The sequence below is a fragment of the Protobothrops mucrosquamatus genome, unplaced genomic scaffold (genome assembly GCF_001527695.2).
Source record: "Protobothrops mucrosquamatus isolate PMUCROS unplaced genomic scaffold, P.Mucros_1.0 scaffold735, whole genome shotgun sequence".
NCBI lineage: Eukaryota > Metazoa > Chordata > Lepidosauria > Squamata > Viperidae > Protobothrops > Protobothrops mucrosquamatus.
In genome coordinates this window covers 180,078-201,847 of record NW_015387009.1, presented here as the reverse complement: position 1 = coordinate 201,847, position 21,770 = coordinate 180,078, and the positions used below count along the sequence as shown (strand labels likewise).

At 39.6% G+C, this 21,770-nt stretch overlaps 1 protein-coding gene across 1 annotated transcript in view; it reads right to left on the bottom strand.

Moving 5' to 3' along the window:
- TANK (TRAF family member associated NFKB activator) overlaps positions 1-2,821 on the bottom strand; it is a 38,674-nt gene extending 35,853 nt beyond the window's left edge. The window contains exon 1 of the mRNA XM_015818405.1: positions 2,713-2,821. The gene's annotated coding sequence lies outside the window, so the exon portion shown is untranslated. The remainder of the gene's footprint in view (positions 1-2,712) is intronic.
- Between the last annotated feature and the right edge of the window lie 18,949 nt (positions 2,822-21,770).

The following is a 21,770-nucleotide window of genomic DNA, read 5'->3' as shown; positions in this document are numbered from 1 at the left end:
TGGAAAATGGAACAATTGTATTAATTAGTTTAAAGCTTAGTCTACATACATATAATATATTCCATCTTTTTTCCCCAGAAATTATGAAATAGAAACCTTATTTAAAAATATGTTATTTTCTAGCATGCCTATAGTGTGTGATAATTTTTTAAAAATATTTGAGATGATTATACTTAACTGAAATTCTTTAATTTTGCATAAAACTAATGATTATAATTAGGAGAGAAAGCTACAGCCCTTCTCTTTTGTTCATTGCTGAAAGTAATTCTGACATGTTTTGATAGAATTTAATCCTAGCATCAGAATACAAGCAGGTTTTTACACTGATACATGCCTTACTCATCAGTGTAGTTGAAGTGATAGAATAAAAATCTCACAGAAATTTTTAACTCCTCCTCTATGGAGTTTTCAACATCCACATTATTATGACAAATGCCTAAGTGGTTTAACTGTTTAAACAGATACTTTCAATGACCATTTTTCGGAGGAGAGAAATTGTATTGGGCTGGGTTCAACAATCACCTAAAGCTTAGTTTCCTTAAAAATGGGGCTGAACTAGCACATAAGATGCTGAGCTGAAACTAAGCAACCTTGATTATGGCTGAGAATGATATGTGAGTTCTGTCAGTACATTTCAGCTCTTTTTTTTTCTAATTCCAGATCTGGAGAGGGAAATGGACTTTTTTCAAGTAACACAATTTAGGTTTTGTCAGTATGTACATCATTATTGTTGATAAGATGGTGTGGTCTGCATATCATCTGATGCAAACGATCTGTTGCAATCTTTCCTCTGCCCATGCCACCTGTGGCCTTTGTATGGATAGACTCAACTATCCCAGACCTAGCTTCTCAAGTTGCCAGGCTAAAGTTGCAGCCTTGGCTTTACAGGTAGTCCTTGATTTACGACCATAATTGAACCTAGAATTATGGTCATAGGTGTAGGTCATAATACTCATTAAGTGGGTCACTGCATGAGTGCACTTGATTTCATTACCTTTTTTGCAGTGGTTAAGTAAATGTGGTGATTATTAAGCAAATCCATTGTTTGCTGTGAGGTTTTTTGTTGGAAACCAGAAATAAATGCCAGCTTCTGGCTAAAAAGTCATAAATCATGATCACAATGCCAAGGGATGCTGTAAAAGGGCATAAAAGCGGGCCTGTTACCAAGTGCCCAAAATGTGATCAGCCTGATTGCAAGGGCAAACCACTTTTGAAATCTTGCCATGAAAACTGCAGGGAATTACCCAGGCAGTCGCCAGAAATCAATGCTGACATAAAAAAAAAAAGTCGATTGTAGAAGGCATAGTATTTGCATCTTGAGGAACGGACTAATGCTCTTGAATCCAAAGAGAGGGGGAAAAGCTACTCTTTATATCATATTCAGAAAGTGATCAGAACATATCTTACCCTACTCTTCACATGAATCTAACTAAAATTGATTCCCATCATTTTAAAGGTGCATTCTTTTAAATTAATGTACATAAGACTACAGATATTTGAGCCTAGCTGTTTAAACCTTGCATATGATTAAAAAATAATTCCACTGATTTCAACAGAAGCATATTTGTTTAGTTATGGCTTCTCAAAAGCACCCACAATTGACTGCATCATATAACATACTAAATAGTATACAAAATGTATTCCTGGATTCGCACACCCCACTAACTCTAAACAAGCACTCTGACTTAATTAGATGTATTCGTTACTTTCAGGAAATAGTGTCCATTGGATGATTGTCAAAAGGCTTCAGTAGGGCAATTCCCATCTCTCTTGTTAGTACAAAGATGGAAACTTTTCATTCAGGGAAACTGGAGGAAGAACTTCACAGCCTTCAGGGATTTCTATTCCAGTCGCAATCCTCCTAGGAAGAAAGAGCAGACTGGTTTTCCAAATACTCGCCCATTGAAATTTCTCGGGGGTGTAATTTCGCAATAAAAAACTTCCACGGTCTGGGTTCAAGGATTCCGGAACAGGAAGTTTTCTCCGATCCTAGGCCCTTCCGCAATTGGTTCGTAAACATTCAGAGGATACGAGACACTCAAATGTTTGTGTGCTACTTATAAGAGGAAATGAACAAGCGATCTCTTTGCTCCAGGTATAACTGGTTTTAGACAAAGCAGCCACCCAGCCGCCTCTCCCCTTGAGCCACCGAGTGGTTTTTCCTCCTTAGGCGCTTCCGCCTTTGTAATAAAATCTATGAATGACAAGACGCGCTGAAATTAACAACCCTTGTGGCGTTTTTCTAACTGACCCCAAAGGCCCTGGCAAACAATGGCAAAACGGACCAGGAAAATAAAAGACACAGGTTAAGCTGCATCTCTTCGCCCACACCTCAAATCGAGAGCATTCGCCCCTGGATTAGGGGAGACGGACCAGAAAGAAAGCTTGTTTACAACTGCACGGTTAGAGGGACAAGGCAGCTTTCAAAATGTAGCTAGGTAAAGTTTGTGCTGTGTGAAGAGACTACCCAAGCTAAGAAGAAGGCAGGGCTTAAAATGGAAAGAAAAACGGAAGCAGAATTGCTAGCTAAACTACAATGGTGGGGGGTGGGTGGGTAGAAAGAGAGAAAGAAACTTTGGGGGAACCGAGAGGAAAGAACTTCGTGTTAATGTGGCTTGGAGAAAAGGCAAAGCATTACAGCTAAAAACGTCGGCGGAAAGTTGCGGGCTCGGCCGCTTAGCGGGTGACTTAGAAAGGCAAGAAGAAACTTACGCAGCCCCCACCGTGATCGGCTACGCGCTCCGACCGCTTCGGAGCAAGCCCGAAACTCCGACGCGCCACCCAGGAACAGAGCGAACTTCCTGCTGAGCCGCCGCCGCCGCCGCCATGTGATCCGCTGCGTCAAGCCCTGCCAGCTCTCGGCAGCTGGGCTAACTAGGCGGGGGTGGCTGGGACGCGGATCTCGGCCTTGCCGCCCTCTCCGGGCTTTCTTGGTTCCCCGACGGGCTTTTTCTGCCCGTCCTAGTCGGAGAAAGAGGGCAAATGGGCTGTTCTCGCAGCTTTCCCTCACCCGGCTTCTTGCCTCTGGCTGGGCAGCGTGGTGCAGGGGAGCTTCTCCCGCACGTCGCCCCGCCGGGAAAGGAAGGGCCACGAGGGTTGCTGGTTGTCCAGGCTTGGGTGAGCGGGGAGCGAGGGAAAAAAAGTGGCAGGCAGAGCCTCTGCCCGTGGTTTGCCCGCTTGCCCACCTGCAGCTAACGCCACCGGAAGAATTGGGCTGCTGCGCCCAGTCCCGGTCGCTGCACCGCCTAGCGAGAGGTTGAAGACGACAACAGGAAGATCGTCGGCCTGCGCTCCTCCTCGCGGCTACCTTCTCTGCTTCCCCTATGAGAGAAATTGGTATTCTCCCTTTGGCCTCTCAGAATACAAGGTCGGGGGACCACCCGGAAATCCTCCAATCTTTCCCTAGGGCTTAGGCTATACCAAGAAAACGAAAAACACACTGGAAGAAAGCACAGCATTACGGCGTTATTGTATACAATACAATACGGTTGTTGCAATCAGGAAGAGCCCAGCATTTTAGTTGAACCGAGGCCACTTTATCATATGATGATTGGGAAGAGCACAGCTTAATCCTGTTCGATATCCAAAGGGCAGCGGAAGGAAGGGATCAAGTCTGGAAATCAGGCAGTAGCCTAGTTACTAATTTCTAAAGTAAGCTACAGTGAAGTGCTCACCATAATGGACATATAGAACCTTGCAGATGTAGAAGTTGTTGCTTACCCTGACAGTTATTTGCTCTGCCTATCCTATCTAGACTACAAAAATCTGGATGGCCACCGGATAGTAGAATATAGCAGAAAATGGGTAAATGTTTCTGTTATCTTTACTACCCTGGAACAGTTGTTGGAATATTTGCAGCCTGCACATCTATCCTTGTCTCAGTTTTCTGGGTTTGGATCTCCTATTGAACTATAAATTGATATCAAACATATACTGAAACATATGGGTGAGGTATTGTACATCATACTAGACTTAAGATGTGGCTGACTATGATTATGGGGTTTTGCAGATGCAGTTTTACAGATGAATACATATGAGACAAAACAGTCATTGACATTTTCAGTATTTTCCATTAACTAGTTTGGTGGCTGATAGTGGTTTATTATACTTTAATTGCAAGATAAAGATTAAACATTTGGACAGTGCCTTGTATAAAGCTTTATTTTATTATACTAGTGGCTAAATATTTGGCTTCTGCAACAGATATGTAAAAAATAAGTGAATCTGATCACCAGTAAAGCTAGTAATATTGTATTTGCAGGAAGGAAGAAAACTGATGGATCACAGACAGATTCAGTTGGAAAAAAGGGGAACTATGGTCAACTCCCATATATGTTTGCAGTCTACTTTGTTTGCTGCAACAGAATCCTGAGAAAATCAAGCCCATCTTGATTGGCAGAGCTCACGTGGCCTAAAGTGGAACAATTCTGCTCTTCTGTGATCTAAAACCATTACACCTATTTTACTGAAGAAAACAGGAGGTTATAATTGATGCCATTAGAACAAAAAAGATCATATATAGATTTTGGAAAGATTCTTAACAAGGAAGAGAATCTTACCCCAGAAAAAAATCTATCCTCTATCAACGTGTGTAGATGTGTATTTTGCAAAAAAGGAAAACAATTTGGTGTGTTGTCACAACTGTGATGCCTGGTATAATTATGCATTGATATAATGATTATGTATATTATTGCAAGGTATTGTATAAATGTTAAATGCACTAAAGTATACCCTGGAAAATTGAAAAGGATTGTAGAATGTATGAACTAACTCTATTTATGTAACAGGTCCATTTTGGAAAAAAGTGATCAGCAGATTATGTGAACAGCATATCTGCTTTTAATTTAGACACTTTTAGACATAGAAAAGAGAGAGAACTTTCAAAGCCAGAATTTATTCTTATCCCTTACCAACACAGGATACTTCTAGATGAGCAGGTACCCTACCTTAAACACAAAATTGTATTAGTGAATCTTGTGATATTGTCCAAACTAATGGGTGGGAGACCTCATTCTGTAGAGATGGGAAAAAATAATTAAAAGCCAGCCTAGTTGTTTCACATGGTTTAGACATTCACTTATATCAGCATGAAAGAACTTTTCTATTGTATCATTCTTTCTTTGAAACATTCTCTGCTTTAGAAATTGAGCAGGTGCCAACTTTGCTATGGTTGAATAGCAATTGCTGTGAAATGAAAATCTGTTTATTTACCCCTAGCATTTGAGAGCTCATGATGGCATAGTTGAACTAGTTAACAGCCATTGTTTTATTATTCTTGCATTATTTTGATGTGCTTAATCATGTTTCTTAAGATTTTCTTCAATATCAGAAAATTCATTGCACAAAAGGTAACAATATTTAAAATGTATTTTTAAAAAACTGTTTGCCTGTTTTGACAGAACTTCCCTGATTGTGGATGGCACTCCTGTCACCATAGTTTTTTTTAGGGCTACTCAGAAGTACATTCTTCTGTAGGGAAGCATAATTCCCAAGTTAAGATTAAGGGTGAATGCGGGTTAATTTTTTTTTTCCTGTTCCTGCCCATGTCCATCTTGTTATTCATGTAGCAAAATAAAAAGACAATTTTCCTTGGGTGATAACTAGGGTAAATCTTTACTTGGGAATAATTTAGTATCAGGCAGAATTTAATACTGGGAGGTTTTCTAAGGAAACAAATTTGATAGCACAAGAAATGTTCTACTTCTAATGGGCTGAGGCCTATTGCATTTATACTGATGTTGTCCACATAGAAATATAGTTTCCTTACAGATATAACTAAGTCAGCATTACAAAATATTTACACACTGTTGTGCCCAGCATGATAATAGAATCATCATCATTATCATCATATCATCATCATCATCATGCAGCTTTACTGGGAACAGTTTAAAGTTGAGATGATGAAACACATCAAACATCCACATCTGCCTGTCCCAGATAGAAAATAGATAGGTAGATAGAAAGATAGGTAGATAGATAGATTGATTGATAGATAGATAGGAGACGGAATTGGTATCCTCATGAACAGAAGTACAGTTAAAAAAACTATTAATTTCAGGATTCTGATTTGTTTTAACAAGTCATGCTGTTTTATTTGGGGGGATTTTGATGAAGAATAGTCCCAGGTTTTTATCAGTAATTCCAATTGCAGATTTAATATTTTTATTGCTTATAAAATTGTAAAAGAACAGAAGAATCTCAGATAGCCAACTGTAATTATTTACACCAAAGCACATACAGGAGGTAGGCCCTAATTATAAAATGAATTATAAAATCTACACCCTTTTTTAATACATAGATTTGATGCAGAGTACATACCTTCTATCTTAGCAAAGTAGTCTTTGCTTTCCAGAATATTCAAATCATTTGGAAACACACCTATTTTTAGTCTGCTTCCATGCCTATTTTGCTATCAGAAAGTTTTCTCAACAGGAGCTTAGAAGTACAGTTCTATCTTGTTTAGCTAATGACTGATGTTAGCTGGGAACTTCCACTGAAAAATCCCCCACATGAGACTTCCTTGTATGTAGCCACAGAAAACTGATCACTATAATTTGTACTCTCACTAAATTGGAATTTAAAGTGAAAACAAAAATGTAAACTAGTAGTAGAACTTTAATATCCTATCAATAATGCCATGTACTACAGTAAAACTTCTGCTATATGGATGTGAATTGAAGGATGAAAGTTTTTGAATGATTTTTAATCAGCAGGGACTCAGGAGTACTTTGTAAGGCTTATTTTGACCAAATGTATAGATTATGAAAAAATGAAAAATAATAACAAAATATTTTCTGGGGGAAGATACACAGTTTGTTCAGATTTGAGAGGATACATATAGGTTATGTGTATTTTTCTTTATAAAAGTTTTACACTGAAAAGGAGTTGCCATTTTCACATTTTGAAAAGTGGTGTTGCAATCTCTGAACCATCTTTTTGTGGTGGGATTTGAGCCACTGTGTGGCTGAAAATCAGATGGCAAAATTGAATGGTGCATGTTCTGGATAATTAGAAGTTTCTGTACCAAAGTTTTGTATGAACATTTAAATTGGTTATATGGTAGTAAATGAATAGTTACTAGTGCTTAGCTAAAAGCCTTTGCAATTTTCCAGAATAAAAGCACTGATAATATTAAGGTGCACCTTTTTGCAGAACATTAGAATGTAAAATACAAATCCAGTTACAAATTTAAAATATCAGTTAAGCAAATTATAAACAGACAATCCAGTAGATTACCCTAAAACAAAATCTCAGACCAGTGAATCAACAACTATTTTAGCAATAGCTTTTGCGTGAATTTGACCAGCTGCAATTAAAACAATGGAGCTACTGTCTGTATTTTTATTATGTTGGCCAATAAGAAAACAATTTTTTTTCTGGAAAAGACTTCTCTTGTGTATGAGTTAGAATGACTTAAAAAAACTTAGTACAAGTTTACAGAACAAAGGACAGAATTGAAGATTACAGGGAAAGTTTCTTAACGGCAGGGATCCACAAATACACAGCCTGCACCAACTATATCAGTTGTATCATCCATCATCATGGTAGACATAATTCATAAACAGATGGCTGTAAAAGTTTGTCTACCCTTAGCCAAATGTGGAATGATGATACAGTCTATTTTATATAAGTTGAACCATTCAGAGAAAGTAAATTTAAAGTCATCAGCAGATCTGATAGTGTTTGGTCAAACAGTCTTGAAGATGAGTGCCAGACAAAAATATAGGAGATACAGAAATAGAATTACAGTTTTAAAGCCGTTGAGAGTGAAAAAAAATTGATCTTTGGTATTTAGTAGCGTAAGATGGGAGTAGAGCCTTCTTTTTATTTTCCCAATTAACTGATGATTTGGAGTACTTAAGCAACAATACAGTGTGTGGAGGATAATACAAATCCTATTGCGTGAGCAGAAATCCTTTTGCACAATGTTAAATAGGCAGCTATATTTGTAATATTATTATCATATTTTTATACCAAACAGGAAACATAAGGTTTTAAGTTCATATAGGGAATAGGTGCAAACGTGTAGGGATTAGATTTCCCTCCACAGCAGATTTGAGGGAATTGGGAGGAGGGGCAGGCCTCTGTACCATAGTCTAGAAAACTTTTGAAGACATCTGGTGGAATTAATGGAACAATGAATTGGATCAGATCACCTTATACAGTAATCCTATGAGTCCTAACTTTGGGGGTATGCCTCTCTGAACCTACTAATGAACCTGGGATTGTTGGTTCTTTTTGCATAATTTCTGGATTGTTATTAGCAGAATATTGCATAGAAAGCATAATACTAAATACTTAAATGCAGTGAATAACTTCCTGTAAATAATTTGTGGAGAAATTAAATCTGAATTAGAGCTGATCTCAATGGATGAACACTGCAAGAGTTCACTGCATTTCAAGCCCAAATCCTACCTCCCTAGTTCCTTCCAGGCATTGCAGCAAAGTAGTATCTTCTGCTATGGCTTTGGGCATTTTGACAACAGAGAGAATATAATGAAATGGATAATTTATGTTAATTATTTTATAATCAAAAGCTACCTTGCAAGAAAGATTGAATCAAAACAAGTCCCACTCCATTATTTCTTGGTTTGCATGTTTGTTTATGCTTTATTGTACTTCATGGATGCACGCACATCCTTTGATTTCTTAGTATTTGAGGCCCGTTCATAATTTATTGATTTATATTTACTTATATGACAGATTTGTTTCCCACCTTTTATTCAGGAACTCAAGCAACATAGAAGAGAATTTTCCTTTATTTTAGCTCACAACATTAAGTAGGGCTAAAGTATCACCTAGATACTTTCTATGGCTGTGGTCTTTCTAACCTTAGCTCAGCCAACTAGCCATTAGACCAACTTATCTCTGGAACATCTTAAATAGTGGGATTTAAACAGTTTTTGAATTATCGTACCTCAAATTGCTAACTTACACAATGCCTTCAAAATTTGAAACCTCTGGAACTGAAATTTGGCTAAGTTGTGGCTGCTTCAGCGTAATCAGCAGCGGTCATGTGGTTTTCATTTCCAGTGCTCCCTACGATCTTCCTACAAGAAAAGTCAATAGAGAAGCCAGCAAGAAGTCAGTTTTTTTCCTTCTCCACTGCCAGTGGAGTTTTTTTGTCTGCCAGTGGTCATTCTGTTTCTCTGTTTAGGTAAGGAAATATCTCTGAATTACCCCAGTGGGTAATGGGTTGTGTAGTTAGATTTATACGGATTCTTTCACAGCTATATCTTGAGTTCTGGCATAAAAGGGAAGAATATGAATATAACATCATACCACACTGAAAGAGGTATCTCCTTCAATGTGCATGGGTGGGGATGACAAATTTTAAATTAAACCTTTAGAATGGCCGTCTTCCTCTTTCTCCCCGTCCCTCTGTTGATAAAAGTAAAACCCAAAGAGGATGGGAAGAAATCAGCATTGTTCCATAAAAGCACCAGAAAGCAACTCCTATCAGATAACAGTTCTTGGATTTATTTAACATTGTTGGTGATGTTTCAAAGTAATACATTATTCCTGCTCCTTATATTGATGGGTGTAGAACAAGCCCTCTTTTGAAATTGTTTAAACATGAAAAATCTGTTTCTTCAAGATTTTTGAGTGGTTACTGCTTTTTTCTGTCTATTTGATTGCAACCGGATCATCGGGCTTACTGGCAATTGTTTAAGTTGGCAGGCAGCCCAATGTTGCAGTTCTTGTGAGGATTTAGGGTCTAGAAAATAGCAATATTTGGCTCTTTAGTGATAGGTCTCCAGAATAAAGACATTTTCTTCCCTGCGTCTGGTAATTTGCTTCTGCAAGAATGTAAATTTTCAAAGGAGCACTGAAGATGCAAAACTGTTTAGGCCACAGAGAGACCTTGATTTCTGATCTAGAAAGTCAGATGTAGCAATGATACTTTCTAAGATCAGACCTGTACAGTGACATTAGAAATGGACTCTCTATCTTCTCCATCCCATGGTTCCATCTCTGAAAAAGCTCACAGTAACACCTTCAAAAGGCAACAGTAGGCTGACCCAAAGTATTTCTGTACTTCTTTAAGAGCTTTTTTAAGGGAGATTATTATTTTCATTTCTTTGAGCTGGAATTCAAGATAACATCTGCATTGTCTAGAATATCTACTAAATGTCAATATGGCCTTCTTCCACAGTCTATCTGGCACAATAGACAAGTGCACAAGATGCCTTTAATATCACAATCGTGGAAGAAAACATTTTAGTCTATGTGGAAGAGATGGCAACGTGAAGGAATGATATAAAATGAAAGAAGAACCCAATTATGTTTATTATTATTTATTAAAACATCTGCTTTACTGCTCTACCAAACATTTACAAGATGGTTAACAACCCACAAACATAAAATCTGTAGTAAAACATAACTTACTGACTTAAACCCTTTAGAAAGGCTTCTGGCTTTCTTAGTTATATTGTGATCTCAGGAAAAAAACAACTTCACATTGTCATGAATGATTGCTTTGAGCATATTTGCATAAGAGCTGCAATGGAAGCAACTTACTGAATAAGCCTCAACTTGTATTTCTCGAGCAAATTTCTCTTTTGATTTGGAGCGTGTCTTTGCAGGGGATGTAGTCAGGCTAAACCACAGAATAACTTTAAAAGAATTTCTTTGCAAATGAAATGTCACTAGTGCATGGTTTTTCCAATTGGTGTTACAACTGTTGGAAAGAAAAAAATAATATATGAATCATTTCAGACAAATTTTCTGAAATAAACATCATGCAATTTGCACATTTAATTCTTAGATAAACTAAAAAGTGATTGGGGTTTTTCTAGAATTAGGTGATTCTGGACAGCAGGCATTGGGAATGTCCACCTTATGTTCACTGCACAGCAGGGCCATTGCTGCTTTGAAATCCCCCATCGTACCAGCTGCAATTTTACAGAGCCAAGACTAGAAAAACAGTTATGATTTGTGTCACTGCAACTGTGAGAAGGCTATGCAAAGGTGGCTTATTGGGATGGTGATGTGCCGTCTTTACCATTCCTGAAATATGCCAAATCAAAACAAAACTGACAAACTCCATCTCCATTTAGCTGCTTGGCTGTTCACTGGCGCCACTCATCAGAGTCATAATTATGCCATGGCAACCTGGACGGTAGAGTCAGATCATTGGAGATCTGTGGACAGACAGATAAGGGGAAGATCAATGAGTTCTATTTGGTATTTAAAGAGGCATTCTGTTGCTGCCGGTTTTCTGAACCCAGTTCAAAGTGTGGATGTTGAGCTTTAAACCTCTCATGTCAGGGCAACCAAGGAACTCATGGGGTGGCTTTGCCCCTCCCCCCTTAGCCCAATCTATTGCATAGAGGTATTGTAAGAATAAAGGGAAGGCTAATTAATTTCAGGTTGTTTAGTATAGATCAGGATGGGCAGCTATGGCAGCTTTATAGCCTATGGACTTCAACTCCCAGAATTCCTGAGCTAGCAATGCTGGTTCAGGAATTCTGGGAGTTGGAGTCCACAGGTTGTAAAATTGCCATAGTTGTCCACCTTTGGTATAGGTGATGATGATAGTAGTCAGGGAATAGGTCTTTTCCTGGGTGGCATTTAACTTGTAGAACAGGGGAAGTTAAGGGAAGTTTTACTGCAGTGTTGTCTCTGACTGCAAGAATCCAAAATAAAGCTAACATAGGACATATATGAGAGTCTGTGGGATGCAGAGATTGAGGAGTGTTGGACTAAGAGCAAGGAGAGTCAGTTTTCAGTCTGCTCTCAATGTCAGTCACTGTGTGACTTTGGGCAAGATTAAAATTACTTTCCTGCCCTGACTCAATTCGTACTTATTGGACTAACGGTCAAATTGAAATATATGATCTTTTGGATTTCATACTTTTATGAATTTTACAAAAATATCCTTTTCTCAAAACATGCACTAAAACCCATAATTTACTCAAAAATGCATTTAGAAATGTGTAGATTTTGATGACGTATGTTTAGAAATTAATTCTGTATGTGAAAATATACTTTATATAAAGGTGTATTCAAAATAAACCTGTAAATACATTTGTATATACATTTAAAATGTAATACATTCCTATGTACAGGTAAAGGTATCCATTCCTATATAAAAGAATTACTGTTTTGTTACATAATTCCCAATGACCCAATAATTTTGTATTGTTAGTATTTATAATTAAAATTTGATGATGTGTGATTGACTTTTGCATTAATTATCCTTTCATTTCTTGGTGATGAATAAGTCCGCCGTTGCACCTGTTCCTTGTAAAGTATGTTGTCCGTATCTCTGCTAGTCCAAATAATAGATGAGATTAAAGTTTGGTACAGATGAAAAAAAAATCCCAAAGAGTAAATGAGGTCCAAATCAAGAGGCTAATTGCTACGGATTAATTGCAATACTTTTTCCACTACTATTTCCGGTTTAAACCAGCCATAGGGGAAGATGCCATCTGGACAAGCCCTTAGTAAATGAAAAACGTGTGTGCACGCTCTCTCTCTCTCTTTCTCACACACACACCAGTTTGCTTGGCACAAGTTCAATTTCTTTTATTCACCAGCTGCTAAGTCATTTTCATATATCTTGCGGCTTCTTTCAAATGAAAACACACCTGTTCTTCTAACACTGTACCCATTTTCTGTTGGCTGCCTGCTCATAAGAAATCCAAGATCATTTTTATAAGTGGATTGTCTGACAATTTCTGAATTTGTTATCATTTAAAAGAGCTTTGTGTTTAAATTTTGTGAGTGGTATGCGGGGGGGGGGGAAGCAAGAATGGTATAACTTTAGCCTGGAAGTAAATAAGAATTCTCGAGAATACCTCTTTGAAGGTGCAACGTAAATTAAGGAATTGAAAAACTGTCCCCTCCCACCCCAATTGGTAGTTGTTTTGCTGATGGTGTAATCTTAAGCATATACCTGAAGGTTAGTACTTTCCCTACTCATAAGACATACTTCCAAGTAAAAACTGGGAGAATCAGATGGCTCTTTTCTATATGAAAATAAACAGCATTATTCATACTGACTTACATAAACAAATTCTGTTGGCATTTGAAATTATAGCCATATTCTGAAAGAAAATCTTTTAGAGCATAAGCAGGGCAACTAGTATTAGAACGGTCACTGATAGAGCACATGTAAAAGTACCACTTACATACCTCTGTGTACACACACACACACACACACAGAGAGAGAGAGAGAGAGAGAGAGAGAGAGAGAGAGAGAGAGAGAGAGAGAGTGTTAGATGACATAGAACACTGAACAATGAGAAAAGAGAAGATACAATTGTGTAGAGAGTGTACATGTTCCGGATGTGTGATTCTAAAAAATAATGATTTGAATGGAAACAGAAGGAAATTTCAGTTTCCCTTCCAAAACTTCTTAGTAAATACAGCACACCTTACAATTCTTTGCATCATTTTCCAGTCATCCAAATCATGGCCCTTGGCCTCAGGGTAGTTTATGGGATTAAAAAACAACAACCTTAAATCTCTCATATTAACAGCCCAATAGCGGGTGACCCAGCAGTAATAACTAATTTATTCAAATAATTAAATAAATAATTCCAGCCAATATTCATTGGCCATTTGCTCAGACAGGACCCAAGAATAATTCCCCTTCCTCAGGGTAAAGCTATTATGTTGACCGTTGGGCCTGACATCATTGGGCTGGGGGTGATGGCTTGTATTGCTCCTGGCTGGCTGTTCAGGAGGCAAAGGGGGCAAGAGAATACCATCTTTCCTTTTTTTCTTTCGCATGATTTTCAGCAGGATGACAAAACCTGCTGACCCGCCCACCCCGTCTTTGTATACGTTTTAGGTGCATTTGGCAACACTACTTCTTAAGGGTGATACAAACACCTGATTGTATATGTCAGGGGTCCTCAATCTTGGCAACTTTAAGACTTGTGGACTTCAACTCCGAGAATTCTTCAGCTGGCAAAGCTGACTGAGGAATTCTGGGAGTTGAAGTCCACAAGTCTTAAAGTTGCCAAGGTTGAGGACCCCTGGCATATGTGTTAGAAGGGAGAAGCTGCTCTCTGCCAGCCACAATATTTATCCCCAATTCCCTCAGCGTTCAGTTTCCTAGAATTTTGCCACTGAAATTGGGGAAAGGAGCACCCTCCCCAAAATGTGAGATAACACAATGCTGTGAAGTCAGGGTCTCCTGCATACAAGAAGAAAAGTATTATGTGGGAGGGTAGAGATATGGGACTGTAATTCTTTGTCTCAATTAAAAGAGATGTTCCTTGTAATGCTTGAGAAAGGGAAGAGTATCAACTTTAAGGAGAGGGACTTTATCTACAATAATGACATTGGTTAGGAAGATTTGGACTGAGTCATTTCCTTAATATGTGTCAGGTCTTGGGACCGAACAAACCTGGATTATATTTTGTGGCATGTGGCTTGATGGAGGGAGGGATAAAAGGCTTTACCTGTGCAAAGCTTCTGCAGGTAACATCTTATCCTATAAGTGGCTCTGGGACCTAATACTTGCATTTTTCTGCAAATCAGTGATTCAGTTAGGTTGCAAATTCTTCTCTTCTTACTTGCCTCCTAATTCTGTGTCTTCTCTGTCTAGCTCTTAGGAGAGCTTTTAATTATGCTTGCGGTGTATTGACCATCATCCAATATCCCGAGTGCCTACAAAATCATTGTTCTGATATTTTCATTTTATGTATTTATTTGTTTTTCCTTTCCATCTTTTTTTTAAAGTTCCAATCTGCATTTCTCCCATCTGGTTAGTCCAGCACTCTTCTTAATTAGTAAAATGCCATCCTGTCAGATTCTCTTCTGCCAGGAAAGTCATTCAGTTACCAGATCACTTCTTCACCTCCATCATATATCAGTACATTTTAAAACTGAAACACATCATATTCTCTCTCTGTCTGTCTCCCTCTCTGTCTGTCTGTCTGTCTGTCTGTCTCTCTCTCTCTCTCTCTCTCTCTCTCTCTCTCTCTCTGTGTGTGTGTGTGTGAGAGAGAGAGAGAGAGAGAGAGAGAAAGAATAAGGGACAGCAATACTAATTAAGAAGAATTTCACAGTAGCCTCAGCTATCACAGTCCTTGGAGTACAGTATTTAAAAGTATACTAAAATGCTTACCTGAACTCCATTTCAATTAACCTTTATTTACAAATTACAACAAATGCAGTAAACAAAAATAACTTCCTTCTCATTCCCTGCCCCCATCACACCATTATTTGTCTTTATTCTTCTGTAGACATAACCATGTAAATTCCAAAGAAATAGTCTTAAATACTAGGTCAGATAGATGACAAAGGAAAGATGTCACTATGGTTCATTATCATTATAATTATTGTTGCTACTGTTATTGTTTTATTCATTTCTTCCCTTAAGGAACCACTTAAAGAGAACATGTTGGCTATTAAATCATAAGCCTTATGTTGAATGTATCAGTTATATTACAAAAACATAATTATTTTGCTTCCATCTACCAATTACACCAAATAGAATGCCAACCATTTTCAAATTACTGGATGAGAGAAGTTTATTTATTCATAAACTGAAGAAATAAAACTTCAGCCAGTCAAACAGCCCAGCATATTGGAAAAACAAAACAATCATTCTAAAAAAAAAGCCTATTAATGTTATAATAAAATGATAAGAACCATTGCAAACATATGGGGGCCATTCAATTGCTCTGTAAACAATTGCAAAAAAAATGGCTTAAGAAGTGAATTGGGTCTTCTTCTACTACCTACCATAGCCTGTATTAACAAGAGGGGATGATTAACTTTTTTTTAACCTTTCCATAAAAGTTAAATAGCCACCAGCTGACCTTACTGATCTCAAAAAATGAAGCAGAGCCAGCTTTAGTTCAATGGGAGAAATCCTACTGCTGGAAGCTTGACTCAGAAATAAAAAAAGAAATAAAAAAGAAAGGAGTGACAACCTTCTATTGCTGCCAAAAAAATAAAAATGTCCATGAATTTAATTTATCAGCAGTGAAGCTTAACTTGAAGGAGACTTATTTATGGATCGTATGAAAATCATTAGTGAAAAGAAAATGCCATTTCCAGTCACTAGGGAATAAACTTTACTAGGTCTTAACTCAGAGGGTTAATTCATGCTTTACAATTAAAATCTGAAAGTAAACTCATCCATAAAGGGGGGGGGGGGTCAAAACTACCTCTATTGGGATTAAACTGTGAATGAGCTTTTATCATTTCCATTTTTTTTCTTCAGGCAAGATAATACACAAATGGGATTTGCTAGGGTTTCCAATGTTTTTGCATTTTTGGGGAGCTTTAATGGTTAGAGTCCCCAAATGGCTGCTATGAGTAATTGTGTCCATTTCTCCAATTGCTAGTGGGGTGGGCAACATTCAGAATGTACTCATTGCATTAAAAAGCAAATCGGAGAAGCTAAAAGACAAATGATTTGTAATTGAGCTGTAATGCAGGCTGGCAGGATATGAGCTGTACTCTATTTCAGGGCTTTTCAACCTTTTCACCCATTGTATCACTTTTAGGATATGGCAACATCCGAGTACCACCAGTCGCCTAGCAAAGTGTCAAAAACTTGATGACCCCTCCCCCAAAAAGGAAAAAAAGTGATAAAGTACAGATAGTCCTCAACTTACAACAGTTCGCTTAGTGACTGTTCGAAGTTACAATGGCACTGAAAAAAGTGCCCCCCAAGCCACAGCCGAGCAAGACACCTGTCTGCCCACCCAGCGGTGCTCTTCCTCCTGTCCAAGGTTTTCATTGTTGTGAGCATTTCTGTTGAGGATTGGCAGCGGGGATGGGGTGGGGGGGTGTTTGGTTTTTATTCCCCCCGTCTGCTGGGTGGTTGCAGCAGGTTTTGGTCACTTCACATGACCCTGGGACACTGACCGTCATAAATATGAATCAGTTGCCAAGCATCTGAATGTAAATCACAAGACCCTGGAGATGCTACAACATTCCAGCTGATCGGCGCTTCTTCTGGGCTCAGCAGAAGCACCAGGATCAGTGCTGCTTTCCAGCTGATTGGTGCTTCTTCAGAGCTCAGCAGAAGCACCAGGATCACCTCCGCTGAGCCCTGACAGCCCTGCAGCTCCAGCCGTCTCTCGTTCAGGCTTGTGCGGTGCTGCCACCGGTTCAGCTCATTCCCCTCCGCCGCTACCACTTTTCTAGGATGGTCGCGTACCACCTGCCAGGTGCCAATGTACCACAGGTGGTACCCATTCCACTGGTTGAAAAGCCCTGCTCTATTTGTTACAAATGTTTCTAGGCCCACCCAGGATCTAGAATAGGGGTCTTCAAACTTGGCCCTTTTATGACTCATGGACTTCAACTCCCAGAATTCCTCAGCCAGCCTGCCTGGCTGAGGAATTCTGGGAGTTGAAGTCCATGAGTCATAAAAGGGCCAAGTTTGAAAACCCCTGATATAGAGGTATTCAGCACAGTAGTGATGGCAGCACTGGGAGTCCAGCTTTTTACAGGATGCCCTAAGTGAGAATCTATTCACCAAAGAGATTCCTTTCTTCTTTCTAGGTCCTTTTGCACTGCTGCACATACAATACATGTTATTGTTTTTGCAAAGTTGTGGTCTTTGTTTACAATTGGAAAGGCCTATAGAAACTGCATATTAATAGACCAATGCAGACTAGGTTAACACATTGCACTACAACATGATTTGCTTAAGTGGCAGGATTTCTACATCACATTAAACCATTCACTTGCTTCACAAACTGCATTAAGGCATATTATGTGAGTCCGGCCATTGGTTTCATTTAGGACGGATCTAGAATTGGCCAGTGTTTTTGGCAAGGGAATGGCAACTCATCCTTCCAATAGGTCAATGCATGTCTAGAGATGTTAGGTAGCCTCTGTAATGTCCATTCATTCCCATCCAAAACTTCTTTCTTTAATTTTGATTTCTTGAATAAATCACAGATGACCAGTTTACACTTCATGCTAAGCGACAAACCATAGCTCACAGACCACAATAGTTGGATTCATATGTTGCACTAAGCCCAAACTAAAGAGGTCACTTAGGTTCTAAAGAAATAGTAATTGTTTCAGGTTATTTCTCAAACTTTGATGGCCTACATTGCATTTATATATACTGTAGCTGCATTTAATGGATTCCAGAACTATGTCAAACTAGGATTCCCAGCACAATAGTCAGTTGCATCCAGAATAAAAAATGTTCCTGAAAAATAAGCCTGTTTGTTCTAAAACACAAAAGAGTGTGACCATATATGGTGGTACTATAAAGAATCAGACTGGTGCGGCCTTGTCCTATGTGTAGCTCTGTGGAGTTTCCAGATAAACTAGTCACCCAGATACAGATTTTTTTTTTTTACCCTTTAGCCTTTAGTATGATTTGCTGTTTTTAGTCAAAATGGGACTGGACACAAAGCAAAACTGAGCTTACTTTAAGAAATGAGGGTGTATGGCAGTGGTGGCGAACCTATGGCACGTGTGCCAGAGGCGGCACTCAGAGCCCTCTGTGGGCACACACACCATGCCCCGGAGATGGCAACCGTCCCTCATCAACCAGCCCCCAGCCAACTTGCCGAGGTCCCACATGGCCAGATGCATCCCAGTACCCATGTGCTCGCTGGCCTCTGTGTGCAGGGGCCAATGGTGTCAGGCAGCAGCCGCCCCGGCCCCTGCCTCAACTTGCCTCGCCTCACCCCACAGGATGAGCCTCCTGCCCACTGCCCCATCTGCCAGAGAACCCCTGGATCTCCCCCAACCCTGCCTGGCCCCCGCAGGTGTCCCTCCCCACGAGCAACATTGAGGTGATCACACCCAACTTGGCCACACCCACCCAATCTGCCATGACCACCCCAGCCATGCCCACCCAGTGGGCCACACCCACCTGGCACCCGGCGATAAATAAGTGGGTTTGGGGTTGCAGTTTGGGCACTCGGTCTCTAAAAGGTTCGCCATCACTGGTGTATGGCTTGAAATCTAGCATCTGAAGCTATTGCTATGAAAATACATTGGTATATCTTTTTATCATTTCTGCTAGACAGCACATTTTCCTTCTCAAATGCTTCTAATTTGGTAAGGTGCGCATGAGGTCTGAAACAGAAAATGTGGGGCAGAACACTTTAAATGCAATGTTTCTCTGTAAAAAGAAGAAGGGGGGAAAGCTCTGCATCCTCCTGCTTTTGCACAGGATATGTGGAAGATGGAGGAAACATATTTCTTTGCAAGATATGTGGTAAGTTGAGACAGCAGAGGATTTTTGATTAGGCCTCAGCCTGCTGGGAGTAGTGTAGTTACAGAAGTCAGCTTAGCTCGTGTTTCTCTCTAAACCAGTGGTTCTCAACCTTTTTAATGCCGCGACCCCAACCGGTCGTAAGTCGAGGACTAAACCGGTCGTAAGTCGAGGACTACCCAACCGGTCGTAAGTCAAGGACTTTCCCTGCCCGGGAGCACCGCGCATGCATGGTTCCGCCCCCTGCGCTGGCCGAGGCATAGCTGGCAAGCGGCAGAGACGGAGCAGGCCAACCACCAGCTGGCCCAGCCCAAGGGAAGTAAGGCACCCGCCGGAAAAGGGGAAAAAATGGCGGACAAAAAAAAATGGCGGACAAGCCTTGCTTGGCGACCCCCATGAAATGGTCGATCGACCCCAAATGGGGTCCCGACCCACAGGTTGAGAACCACTGCTCTAAACTGAGATGGAATTTAAAGCTAAAAAATCCACATAGGAAAAGATAGGGTAGCTTTTCTTTACATAATTGTTAAAATTGGAACCTTCTAATATTTTTTTTTATCCTTCTTCTACTTGGACTTTATTCACAATTCTATAATTATAAATTACTGCTGTGATTTCTTCCCTCATCCCCGGCCAGGCATTGTCTCAAAGGGGAAATTGTCCCACCCTTTAGTTTATCCCTTAAATTTGCTCTCTACCAGTGCTGGAATTTTCACTCTGGATGATGGTGGGTTTTACAATAGGAAAGGCAACACAATGAAATGGGCAGGACATACAGGCAAGTTAGGTTCGTGGGGATTTGTGCTTTTCTGGGAGTAGGGTTTCCCTAGATTTCTCCTTTATAAAGCGTAAGTCTATTTTAGCATTTCTGCCACAGTATTTTAATCTTTCTTGCCTGGTGTGAAATCGAATTACCATTTTTCAGGAATTATGGTTTGTGCAAGCGTTGGGGATTAAACAAAAGGGCTCTAAATGCTGCATATTAGGACAGTAGAAGCTGATTTTGATCAGTCACCTTCAAGCCTCTCCTTAGCATCCTCCACCTTGTAATAGACAGAAAGGTTTTCAGCACAAAAAACACATAGAATCTCTTTTGGCTACTTTGAGCAGGCTGCAGGATAAGAAAGAATCTTCTAAACTGCTTCCATTCCCAAACTGTATCTCCCTTGTGTGAAGGATGTCTGAAACTCATGCCACTGATTTTTAGTATCCCAAAAGTTGAATTTCGACAGCAAGGTTTTGGTTGTTTCTTACTGTTTCTAGGAGTCTTCTGCTGAAAGTTGGCCATTCTGCCACCAATTTCCAGTTGGTTTTGGGGTGCTGGTGACTATAAATGATCCATGGTCTACAGGCTCCTATTACCAGAGGCAACTGTGAAAGGGACCTTGGAGTCCTAGTGGACGATCACATGACTATGAGCCAGCAGTGTGCAGCAGCAACCAAAAAAGCTAACACAATCCTGGGTTGTATAAACAGAGGCATAGAATCAAGATCATGAGAAGTACTATTACCGCTTTATAAAGCCCTAATAAGACCACACCAAGAATACTGCAGCCAATTTTGATCACCATACCACAAAAAGATGTTGAGAGTTTGGAAAAAATTCAAAGAAGAGCAACTAAGATGATCAGCGGCCTGGAGACTAAAACATACAAAGAATGGCTACGGGATTTGGGTCTGGCTAGTCTAAGGAAAAGAAGAAATAGGGGAGACATGATAGCAGTGTTCCAGTATCTAAGGGGCTGCCACAAGACAGAGGGGGGCAGGTTGTTCACCAAAGCACCAGATGAAAGGACGAGAAACTGACCAAAGAGAGAAGCAACCTGGAACTAAGGAGAACTTTCCTAACAGTGAGGACAATCAACCAGTGGAACAGCTTACCCCCAGAAATCGTGGGCGCTCCATCATTGGAGATTTTTAAGAAAAGACTAGACATTCACCTGTCTGAGACGATATAGGTTCTTCTGCTTGAGCAGGGGGCTGGACTAGAAGACCTCCACGGTCCCTTCCAGATTCTATTCTATTCTATTCTATTCTATTCTATTCTATTCTATTCTATTGTTAGACCATGAGTCGGGAAACCCAGGTTCAAGTTTGCCTTCAGTCATGGAAACTAAGTGACTGAAGGGGCTACGATTGTTGTACGGATAAAACAAAAAAAGAGGTCCCTATGTAGATTATCTTGAGGTTTTAGAGAAAAACTGAGTTCTGAATCTAAGCAATAATAATAATAACATTGACAACAACAAGAAAACTGTAGGTTGCACCCTAAATCTTGCATTTGGTAAGCTCATCAAGTAATTTTAAAAAATACTGCTGTATGCGAAACTACAGTGTTTTACTGCTTCTCTTGCTATCTAGGCCCTCTCATTATGTTCCTGTTATATACAATAGAAAGACTACTTAGATCTGTCTCAAGATCTAATCTTGCCTACAATTTTCCTTTCATTCCTTTCATCTCTCCTCCTTGTGGAGTCATTTATACCATCCTGCCTCGTCAGAACTTTATCGATAATAGCAGAGTAAATTAGGTGTGGGAATCCTGTGATCCTCTATATCTTGCTAAACCACAACTCAAAGTATCCCTTATCAGTGGTATCTGGCCATT